This window comes from Arvicanthis niloticus, chromosome 9 (assembly GCF_011762505.2).
Source record: "Arvicanthis niloticus isolate mArvNil1 chromosome 9, mArvNil1.pat.X, whole genome shotgun sequence".
Classification (NCBI taxonomy): domain Eukaryota; kingdom Metazoa; phylum Chordata; class Mammalia; order Rodentia; family Muridae; genus Arvicanthis; species Arvicanthis niloticus.
Genome location: NC_047666.1, coordinates 68,087,053 through 68,099,890, shown reverse-complemented (window position 1 = coordinate 68,099,890; position 12,838 = coordinate 68,087,053).

Here is a 12,838-nt window from a genome sequence, read left to right as displayed (position 1 = left end):
TTAGTTTTCATTCAAGCTTAAGAATTATTGTGTCAAGTAAAAGTTTTTCTTCTGTATTAAAATAGCCTCTTCTGTAGGAAATCTCTTGAAAACCCAGGAAGTTAATAAAACTCACAAGTCTCAAAAAGTTGATAAAATTCACAAGATGCACAAGGACCCTTCGCAAATTTATATAATCAGTAATAATTGCTAGGAGAGGTCACTCTCCTAACAACTGAGCTGCCTGTAAGCCGTGTATTGAGCTACATTAGATTTCAAGAATCCATCATCAATTCTAGGATGAGATTTCTGGTTATACAGCTATCTTTGAGATATCTTCCCTATTATAAGTAACTCCTCACTCATATTCCTGTAAGTTACTCCAATAAGCTCACTGGAATAGGTTTGTTTGTTGTTGTTTGTTTAATCAATAAGCACTTCTCTATCTGGAGTGAAGAGAAGTTTGTTCATGTGTCCTAAAGAAAAGTCAAACAACATATGATAACCTTGGTAAGGATTTTTTTTTCTACTGAAATTGTACATATAAACTATTCTGTTTTTTTAAATATTTAAATTTTTACTTTGGGAACAAAACCATTCATGGAAATCAACTTACTCCTTTTAAGTTTGTGGCAGTACTCCTGACTTAAGTTTTTATTTCTAATTATCTACAAGATAATGTCCATTTGTTTTTTTTGCATAGTTATTTAATTATTACTATATACAAAACATTCTACTTGGTACTGAAGTCATACTGAAAATTAAACCATAAATCTTTTTTTAGAGGCTTAAAATTCAAGGAACAAAAGTGTCTGGTAATAATAAGCCTGTCAATTGGTACAATTCTTGCTTGGGATTCATGAAAAGCTCAACAAAACCCCAAATAATTATACTGCAAGGTGAATATATAAGTACTCACATCTGATTACAGTGCCTGGAACTGAAAAAGAGGGAATTAACTCTACAAAGACTTAGCACATTGCCAGGGAAGGTTCTTTAAGAAATCCATTTGGTTGAGATTGAAGAAACAATGTACATCTGTTCATATGATCCAAACAATAGAATTTTACTTAGATTTATTATCACACAAAGGCACAGCTTACATGACCTACTGGAAGAAGGCTTGGGCATTGCTGGAGGAGCTGAAGATAGGAAGAGCCACCGCATTGTGTTTGGATGTAGTGGGAAGTTAGCAACTTAGATAATAGCTGTATGACTGAATTCTGTGGAAAGACGAAAAGACAAACAAACAACAGCTACAAACCCTAAGGAGTCTACATAGTCCAAACTATGTTTTTAATCTCTTGATTCAGGTCTCAGACACTCAGCATTTGTTTATTTCCACATGAAGCTATCACACCCCAAGGAATCTCATATTGACACACCTAAGATAGGACTTTTCTCTCCGTATCTTTCTCATGCAATTACTTTGTTTTTCTTTCTTTAAATTGATGCTTGCTACCAGAAACAGAATAAAGGAGAGGAATATTATTGAAATATGACAATATAAGTTTTCTCTTTGTGTGTGCATGTGTGGTGTGTGTGTGTGTGTGTGTGTGTGTGTGTGTGTGTTCTCGTAAGTCCTGAAAAATTTCATGGTAAATAGTTGAATTTCACATAACCATTAGCCTAAGGTGGTAACAACTGTTAGACTGTTAGTCACAACAATACAAAGGTTTGTTGTTGTTGGTTTTTTTTGCCATTTCTACATCTTTCTGCTCTAGCTGCCTGGTTGCTCTCATAGCCATTGATACTACCTCTCTAATGTGTGTATATTCTATATAAATGCATGATGCATATTACTAAGAAACTTTCTTCTTTACTTTATGTTTTTCTTGTTTGTTTGTTTTTGTTTTTGAGGATTTTCTTTTGAGACAGGATTCTATATAGACCAGGCTGGCCTCAGACTCTTGATCTTCTGCCACTCTTTCTGGAGTGCAGAACTTTGGTCATGGGCCATCACAGGCAGCATGAAAACGGACCTTTCCAGTGACAAGCTTTCCTTGTCACTCAACCACCAATGCCATGTTCTGTCTCCATAATTCTGTTTTGACCTACATAATAGTTGTTGTTAAGAGATACCTTCATTTTTATTATCTTTTCTCAATCCAGACTATTATCCAATATATGCTGAATTTAATGTGTCAAAAATCTTGACCCGTAACAGGTTACCCCTGTTCCAGATCAGTGCTATTTGTCAACGGTTCTAAGACAGAGACCAGCTTTCTTATTGATGTTTATGGCAGCTTTCTTCAGCCTAACTAAAAATCCCCAAGAATAGAAATTACACTTCAACACAGGTCTTTGCAGGATCTGCTATCCTTCTGGGTGATGACATCAGTTATCAGAAGGCACAGTTAGAGAGGATCCACTTCTAACCCAGCTCATGTCTACTGGCTACTCTCAGAGCACTCTTGCTGTTGGTGAGAGTCATGAATCCTTTGCTCCATAGGGCTGTATGCTTCATGGCCGTTTGTTTTATATGGGGATAAGTGGATAAGTGTGAAAAAGAAAGAGATGAGGGTGAAGGAGGAGTAAGAGTGAGGGGGAATGAAGAGGAAGAGAGAAAAGAGGAAGGGAACAAACCTTTCATACTACTCTGTGATCAAGACTTTTAAAGATACATTCACTTAACAGATACCCTCAGTAACTGAAAAGTTACTGAGCACATGTGGATGGTGCTTCAGGAATCCAGGTAGAATACATGACTTAAGGATCACTATGTGATACAGTTTGGTTTGAAATGGCTTTCAACAGAAGCAAGAGGGTAATGGGCTTGATTATTGCTGGTGTAACAGCTTTAATTACATGAATTGCTAGCACCACTGCTTCTGCAATTGCCTTGACATGAGAAGTTAAGACAGCTACTTCTGTTAATCAGTTAGCAAAAAATGTTACTAATGTGTTAAGTATACAAGAGGATTTAGATAGGCATTTGTAACAATGGATTGATGTTCTTTTTCCTATTCAAATTATTGGAAGGAGGTTCACAGTTTAAGAGTAAGGAGCCATCTCGACTGTCATGCCAAGTACCATTGGAATTTTGTTACTTCTAAAATTTACAATGATAGCCATTATAATTAGGAAAAAGTTTAAAGAAACTTGCAGGATATTTGGCATAATTCTAACACATGTCTGGATGTTTTACCTTTGCATAATGAAATTATGAATTTAAAGAATGTTTGCTGCTCAGCTGAGCGATGATAAGGCAGCCGCTGCTGATAAAATTACCCATGGCCTGAGGTCAATATTTCCATTTTGGTCAAGTTTCAAGAATGGCATATATAGCTTCATCATGCTAGCCTTTTTTATTCTGAGAATACTTTTATTCCTGCCCATCATGTTAAAGTTTGTCTTTAACAACATCAACATGTTGGCAGCCAAAGTACATGGCTTGAACCTGAAAATGGACTCCCAGATAGAGTTATTAATTTAAAAGGCTTACAAGCCAAGGATGGGTTAGATTCTGTTCAGAGACTTACCAACCTAAAACAGAAGTGCATTGCTTTTGATAATGCATATTCCATGATGTATATGGGAGGCATTCTTGGCAGAATGACCTAAGACAGGCTCAATCTTGTTTATAAAATAAAAATGGAGGCGAGTTGGAGAGCTTTTGGGCTGCTTGGCAAGAACCTGACATTGGCCAAGGACAAAGAATTGGGCCACTTGTCAGGAATATGACATTGGCCAAGGACAAGGAAGTGGGCTTCAGGCAGAAATCTGACATTAGGCTAGAACAAAGAAGTAACTTTACGCAAGAATCTAAGTCTTTGGATAGAACAAAGAAGTAATTTCAGGAAGAAATATAAATTTTAGTCTAGAACAAGGAAATAGGCTTCAGACATGAAAATGACTTTGCCCTAGGACAGGGAAGTTGACTCTGACATTTTAGTCAACCTGTTAAGCTCTTAGAAATAGTGATCATGGCAGTGATCGCAAAACATTGTTTATTGCCTTGCTTATTCTTTGACTATTTGTGTTTATTGTCTTGCTTATTCCTTGACTACTTTCATCTATTGTATTGTATTCATTTATTGTCAATTCCTCAACCTAGAACTGGCCTTAATACTTGCATGTAATTAAAATGGTATAAAAGCAAAAATGGGGAGGGAAGATGGGATGGCAGTTTGGGAGGGAATGGGGAAAGGAGATGACATCTGAAATGTAAATAAATACAATATCCAATTAAGAAAAGGAAAAAATGAAATGGTTTTTAAACTTTTTAAACTCAAATAAGAAGTATGCCTTTTGAAGCATTGATATCTGTACTATTTGTCAATTTGGGGGTAAATTTGTTCAAGAGATAAATGGATTTTATGACTTTTGTAAAGTGGCAGTAAGAGGGCATAGTCAATAATCTACATTAAACTCAAGCCTCAGAAATTGGGAAACAAGTCTCCTTGGTGAGAATTAATAAATACACTCCCAGGTGCTGCAATTGGGATTTTTAGTAAAACATTAGTGCATGTAAATTTACCAAAATATATATTAGTACTTAAAAAACAATAAGTAAATTAGTATGGTTCTCTATGAAATATATCTTTAAAATACAACATGTATGACAAAATACCCACACTTTCCCCCAACATCATTTTTATTGCCAAATACCAGATAAAGCCTATGCCCAACTATAAAGGTTGAGTATTCCATAGAGCCAATCACAGCATTTATGGCCATAATGCCAGTACTTGAAAAACTGAGGCAGGAGAATCATGAGTTTGAGACCCACTTGTGATACAGAATGAGATTCTATCTCAAAATCCAAAACCCAAGCCAGGTGTGGTATAACGCATTTTGGGAAGCAGAGACATGCAGATACTTATGTTTGAAGCTATCCTATTCTACAGAGCGTTTAACGACACACAGAGAAACTCTGTGCTGAAAAACAAACAACCAAGCAATCAAAGAAACAAGGAAAACCCAACCTCAAATCAACAATAATAACAATAGAAAAATTTTAAAAATTATTTTTAAAATAAAATAATTTTAAAATTATTTTTAAAGTAAAATAATTTTAAAATTATTTTAAAAATTATTTTGCAACAAAAGCAAAATAAAAATTTAAAATCCAAACATGGACGCAGATGTTCGAGTGTCTAGACCAGTTAAGGATAGTTGATATATCTATCAAGGTTGGGTATTGGGTTACACTTCTGATTGTATGGGCATCTTGTTATTGAGCATTACCAAACTTATAAAGCCTTTGATTAACATTTAAAACTGTATAAAAGCAAAAAGGAGAAGGGAGGATGGAATAGGGGTTTTCTAGGGAGGGGAAATGGGGAAAGGGGATGGCATCTGAAATTTAAATAAAATATCCAATAAAAATAAATTTAAAAAGAAAAAACCCTATAAATTATAAAAAAATTTAAAACCCAGCCAACTAAACTAGCATAAAATATTTGATATGCTTATCCAATTGATAAGTATAAAAATTTAAAATAAGTAATCAATGCTTTAAGAAAAGCTTCTGATACAATGCTAATTAAGAAAAGATAGTTACAAAGAGATGTGGGACACTTGCTGTGTTCTGTAGAAGAACAAAAGATTATTATTACAAAATTATTGGTAGAATTTTGTAACAATATTCCAAAGTATTTTCTACCCTTTTCTCCTATTGCTCCTATTTTCTTTTCTTTTAATTTTTTTCTTTTATTAGTATGTATATTTTTTTCAATAATTTAGTTCTTTTATTGAGTTTACATCCAGATAGGAGCTCCCCTTCCAGTGGAGAGAGGGGAACATTAACCCACTCACAAAACATTCAAATAAAACTTTGTCATGCATACAAGATGCATACAAATTTAGCTGGAGCTGAGACTGTGGGAATGGCCAACCAATGACTGCCCCAACATGAGAGCCATCCCATGTGAGAGTACTAATCCCTGACACTCTGCTATGCTTGCAGACAGAAACCTAACATAATTGTTTCCCAAGAGGTTTCATCCAGTGGCTGGTGGAAACAGATGCAGAGAACCACAGCCAAACATCTAGTGGAAGAGCTGGGAATATGGCTGAGTAAAGACACAACAAGAAGACTTACAGAATCAACTAACTAACCTGGACTCATAGGGACTCACTGAGACTGAAAGACCAACCAGCATGCAGGTGCTGGACATAGACCTCCTACACATTTGTAGCAGATGTGTGTCTTGGTCTTCATGTGTGTCTTCTAACAATTGGAAGAGGGGCTGTCTCTGACTCTGTTGCCTGCTATTGGATCCCCTTCCCTTACCTGAACTGCCTGGTTGGACCTCAGTGGAAGAGGATGGGCTTAGTCTTTTAATCTTTTATTCTTTCAATTTTCAGTGATGACCTTTGTGCTGGCAAGTAAATCTAAGTGACAAAGAAGAATGAATCTTCCTTCTTCCAATGTCCTTATGTAGATCTCCAACAGAAGGTGTGGCCCAGATTAAAGGTGTGTACCACCATGCCTTGATCTGGGAGTTGTTTGTCCCAGGCTGACCTTGAACTCAAAGATCTCCAAGCCTTAGTCTCCTAGGATTAAAGGTGTGTACTACCTTGTTTGAAACTAAGAATTTTATAGCCACTATGCCTCAAGATCTCCAAGCCAAGATCCAAGTCAGAAACGTGTCTCCCACCCTCAATATCTGGATCACAGGTGAGTCCTCCAACTCTAGATTATAGTTAATTCCAGATATCAAAGTTGAAAACCAGGATTAGCCATCGCAGCTTCATTCCTTATCTACAAAATACTCAACAAACCTGTATAATACACAAATGTATAAATGCATAGTTACCCATTGAGGATACTTTGGGGAGTCACTGAATATTGCCAAATTTCAGATTTATCTCACTACTAAATGATCATAACACCTCTACTCTCCAGTTTATAGAGGATCATGAGAGTGATTTATGTCAAATAGCAATGATAGAAAATAATCTAGCCTTCCCTTAAGCTATTTGGACTCTGAAGTCAATACAGATTCGTTTTACTCTGCAGAGGATGATATGTGAGGAACAGAATGAAGAATTACCCAAGGCTAATATCTGAAAAGTTGCTGATAATGAAAGAAATCAGTCATTTTCTTTCAGTAAACAAGATAATCAGATTATTAACTCACATAATACAGAATATAAAGTAAAGCACTTGGAGAAAATATTTTTAAAATACTGAAGAGACCCTTTGAATTTATTTTTAAACTCTAAACAACTCTCGGCCCTAAGCACTATATATTTTAAATAAGTTAATTTATTTTATGTGTAGCGATATTTTGCCTGCATACGTGTCTGTGTATTACATATGTTCACTGACTGTGGGGGCCAGAACAGGATGTCAGACCCGTAGAACTGAAGTTTTGATCTGTCTTGTGAGTGCTGGGAACATAACCCAGGTCCTCTGAAATAGTAGCCAGTGCTCATAACTGCTGTGGTGAATTGAATGAGGATGGCTCTAAAGACTGCTTGGTTCCTGAGGGCTGGAACTATTTGGGAAGAATTAGGAGGTGTGCATTTGTTGAAGAAAGTAGATCACTGGGACTAGACTTTGAGCTTTCAAAAGCCTATGCTATTTCCAATTAGCTTTCTCTGTTTCATGCTACTGGATCAGATGTAAGTTCTCAGTTACTAGCCTCATGCCTGCTGCCATGCTCCTTGCCATGAATGTCATGTACTAACCCTCTGAAACCATGAATCTTCAATTTCAATGCTCTATTTTATATATTCCTCTGGTCCTGGTATTATGTCAAAGCAATGGAAAATAAGAAAACTGTGAAGCTTTCCCACAAACCCTTCTCACCAATCAAGCACTATATTTTTAATAATCAGACACTTTAGTGCAATACCACATTCTTTCATGAATGTCATAGGGACCACTTGTGGGAATATATACCCATGAATACAAAATCGAATCATTTCAAGAATTTAATGTAAGATTTGAATAAATATTATTCATATGGTATATACCACTTCTCAAATTTTAAACTTTTATTAATGTATGGATGAAAAGAATAAGAAAGACATTACCATAAGGGTCATCTTGCTGTTTGTGTGAAAATCTCTCTACCCTGGGCATGTAGTCTACAACAGCATGAGCTCCTGAGTCTGTGGCTTCCTGTGTGGTTCAGTACAAACGTCTTGAGTCCTCCAGATACTTCCTTTCCTCTGTTGGGCTAATCTCTTAGAAAATATCTGCTCTGTTTTTATATCTTATTTTTATATAATCAATACTTACAATGTTTCAAATTGTTCGTTCAATTCTTGTGATGGTAGGGAGATGGCATAGACTAGCCATAAACTGTCTAGAACCTGTCAGTTAGTTAACTGTATAGCATATTTCCCCTACTGGTTTGAGCATTTGAGAAAGCAGTTGCCCAGTTGTTGCTGGAGTCTCATTCCAAGCTTTGCTTATCTCTATAGCCATTGTGATCTCAAATAAGACAGAGTGTGTATTAGAAACAGGCAATTCATCAGCCAGTTAGATCAGCACCATTTGTTGGAGATGATTTTTTTTCACATTGTGTGGTTTTTGGCTTCTTTGTCAAAAATCAAGTGTCCATAGATATGTGGGTTTATTTCTGGGTCTTTGATTCTATTCAGTTGATCAACCTGTCTGTTTCTGTATCGATAGCATGTAGTTTTTTTTATCACCATTGCTCTGTAATACAGCTTGAAGTAAGGGAAGATGATTCCAATAGAAATTCTTTAGTTGTTCAGGATTGTTTTGGCTATCCTGATTTTTGCTTTTCCAAATGAAGTTGAGAATTGCATTTTCAAGGTCTGTAAAAACTTGTGGAATTTCAGTGGGAATTGCATTGAATCTGTAGATTGCTTTTGGTAAGATGGTCATTTTCACTTTCTTACTTCTGCCAATCATGAGAATGGGAGATCTTTCCAGCTATGATATTCTTCAGTTTCTTTCTGTGTTGTGCTTGCAAACAGGAGCCTAGCATAGCTGACCTCTGAGAGGCTCTACCCAGCAGCTGACTGAGACAAATGCAGAAACCCACAGCCAAACAATGGGCAAAGATTGGAAAACTTAATGGAAGAGTTAGGGGAAGGACTGAAAGCCCCGAAGGTGATAGCAACCCCACAAGAAGACCAAAGGTATCAACTAATCTGGAACTTTGGGAGCTCCCAGAGACTGAGCTGCCAACCAAAGAGTACATATTGGCTTGTCTGAGTCTACCCTCACCCCAACATATATGTCACAGAGGACTGTCATGTCTGGCCTCAGTGTGAGAGGATGTGCCTAATCCTGCAGAGATCTGATGTACCAGGTTGAGGAAATATCCAGGGGAACATCTCTGAGGTGAGGGGGAGGAGGCATGGGAGGAAGAACTCTTTGAGGATCAACAAGTATGCAAGCATTTGGAATGTTAATTAATTAATTAATTAACTAACTAAAATAGTTTTCTCCCATCACAAATGGGGTCCAAGTATCAACATCAAGATCTCAATGTTGCTAATGCTGCAACTCCTTAATACAGTTCCTCATGTTGTGGTAACTCCCAACCATAAAATTATTTCATTGCTACTTCACTGCTATAATTTGAAAACTGTTGGGACTATCAAGATAAATATACAATATGCAGGATATCCAATTTGTGACTCTTAAAGGGGTCATGACCTGCAGGTTGAGAACCACTGTTTCAGGCTAAGCCATCCTGCCCTTCATGAAGGAATGGAATTTCTACAGAGCACTTCCATTTAGTTGCATCTTGATATTGTCAAAAGAACACAGTGTATAATTCTTAGATTCTTTGCAGAAATACACCCAGCAGACAATGAGGAGACTCTGCTCAGGAGAATGTGTCAATTACAGGAAAGGATTTGTAAATTCTCAAAGAGCTGTTTTCTCATAAGTTGTGACTCACAGGAGGGTATAGAATAAAAATGAAACTACATAATGAATAGCATTGCTACTAAATAGATGCCAAGACCAGCTAAGGATAAGTAGGTATTTTATTTATAGGAAACTTACCACTCTTGATAGATGTTGGCCACTACCTGTGAAATTGTTGGTGCTACCACATTAAAGACTATATCATGATATAGAGGAGTTTGTCAGTGGGGTATAATTATCTCATTTCTTTTCAAAAGTTCCCTTACTTTCTTTTAAAAAATTAATACTTTACATTATTTATTCCAAATACTAAAATATTATTAGTTTGGCATACAACCACTGTAAAGATTATTGAAATAGTTTGCATGTTTTCTGAAATAAAATCTTCAAGTTTAGTATGTATTACACATTTATTGCATCTCTGAATCCAGACCAGACACATCCTAAGTACCCAGTAAAGAATGAGTGACCAGAAGTCACTATATTGGATAGATAGCTCTATGTGGTGGTTTAATTCAGTTTATACCTAGATTTATTTATTTAAATTACAATCATTGTGAAGGGTTTTATAGACTTATCACAAGGGGCTATACTTTTCTTCTTTTCTCCCATATTTCAGCCCACATGCTATTTTCATAATCCCACCTTTAAGGCCAAGGTTTACATTCAATCATATATAATTTTTGGTAGAGTATCTTTCTATGTAGTTCGTGCTATCCTGGAAATTATTATGGAGACCAAGATAGCTTCAAATTCATAGATATCTACCTGTCTTTGCCTCTCTAGTAATAGGATTAAAGGCATGTAACATAACATCCAGCCCAAAATTATATTTTTACTATGATTAAATTTTACAAATTTTATGTATAAGCAGTTTCTTTACTTCTTAAATTCATTAGTCTATTCTTGTTCTGATTTGCTTGCCAAGTCCATAACAGTCTCCTTATTCAGAACTCCTAAACCTTTGTGTAATGTAGGAAAGAAATGCCAAATAGAGAGGCTATCGATCTTCAGATTTAGAGATCTGCACACTTAGATCCTTCTCAGAGAAGGGCTGCAGTAACACTCACCAACCCTAGCCAAAGTCCAACCCCAATCCTCAGGCAGAACTTGAACTGTGACAAAATGAGTTCATGGCAAGTATGAAAGTGGGAATGGAAAAAGTTCCTTTTAAAAGAGAGTCACTTATTTTTATTTTATGGATATCAATATTTTTTCTGCATGTCTTTATGTGTGCTACATACATACTCTCCTCAGAGGCAAGAATAAGGAGCCAGATACCTGGAACTGTAGTTGATTGTTAAGTCACCATGTGGGTTCTGGAAACCACAAATGCACTTAACTAACTATCTAGGCTGTTCACTCCTTCCAGCTGTTCTGTTATGGCTTTGTTCCCATTGTCAAAAGAGCACTACTATCTGAGAACAATGTCTGGCCCTGAGTAGAAACTTGACTTTCTTAACTTTCTTAACTACCAAGACAAGATGACTGCCTAGCATGAGGTTTTCTAGTAAAAAACAAAGACATAACTTTCTCCTCCTTCCAAACCAGATCAATGGGCCTATTAATCATCTGGGCAAGAAAATACTCTTCAGAAAATCCAGGAGACTTTAGTATAGTACAGAGCTTTTTTAAGCATGTAAGGTAGCATAGATTCACTGGCTTATTTAAAAGATAGACAAAACTAAGACAGGAAGTTGGGCAAGTTATGGGGTGGGGGCTATGAGGAACTGGAGTGAAAAATTAAGAGTGAATATTATCACAATGCACTGCATATGTATATAAAAACATTTTTAAAAATCTTCAGTACCTGTAAAACAAGTTAGTCCAAATTTATTTTCTTGTTGGAACCAAAGTAAACCCAAAACTACCTAAGTTCTACTAAAATTATAATATCACTATAACTGTAGGTTCATATTCATATGTCTATATGTATATGACATATATATGTATATATATATATATATATATATATATATAGAGAGAGAGAGAGAGAGAGAGATGATGATGATAATGATGATGATGTTGTTGTTGTTGTTGAAAGTAGCACTATGCCCATTTAAGGGTTAGACAGAACCATAAGCATGTAGTTTTCAAACATTAAAACTGTAAAAAAAATTACCTATTCATTGTTTTGATAATGCATTTCCTTCATTTTGAAAACAAAAATTAGATCTTAGAGTTTAATCTAATAAATTTGCACTGATGAACTTCAGAATTTTAAGCTTGCAAATATTAGAAAACATTGGATAACAACTGTATTTGTTACTTTTCTCATGGCTGTAACAAAATATCTGAGACAGCATCTTCAGCAAAGACAATTTATCCTGGCTCACAGCTTAGGTTTTATCCTGACTCACAGATTGAGAAGGTAAGAAGGCCTGATGAAGGGAAAGAAAGGTGGTTGGTCACATTGCACACATAGTCGGGAAGCATAAAAGACATGAAACCTGGGACTCAGCTCTCTTTGTCCGTTTCATTCAGTGAAGAACCTCAATGGAGGAAATAGTGATGCCTACACTCCAGGAGGGTCTTCTGTCAGTTGGTGAACTTCCCTGGAAACAAACACAGGAATGTGCCTGGAGATTTGATACACCAGAGGGTACAAGAGCCAGGTGCCTGAGTCTTATTCTTCTGGTGTTTAAACTGAGGTGAGCATAGAAACTCTTCTGCCCAAGATCATGTGAATCATGCATGTGAAGATTGGCCCCCCATTTCCTTGAACTGATGGAGAAATAATCAGTTAACCACTTTCCATCATGTTGGTTTGACGCAGAAGTCAGTTGAAGACTATTCTATGTATCCAACCACACTTGTTACCGCAAGTACCCCTGTAGCTCTTGTTTGCTGGGGACCAGGAAGGCACAGCTAATTGTATTTACTGTTATTAATTCAAAAGTCAGCTTTATGGGTAGTTCAGGGCCCCAAACTACTGTTCTGGTTCATGTTGAACTAAGATGCTTGAGAATTGCCTGACTCTTAACATCTAAAAGTTTTAAGCTGCCTCTTTGAGAACTGCTTGGGCTGAATCTCCCTCTCTTATAGCCACTG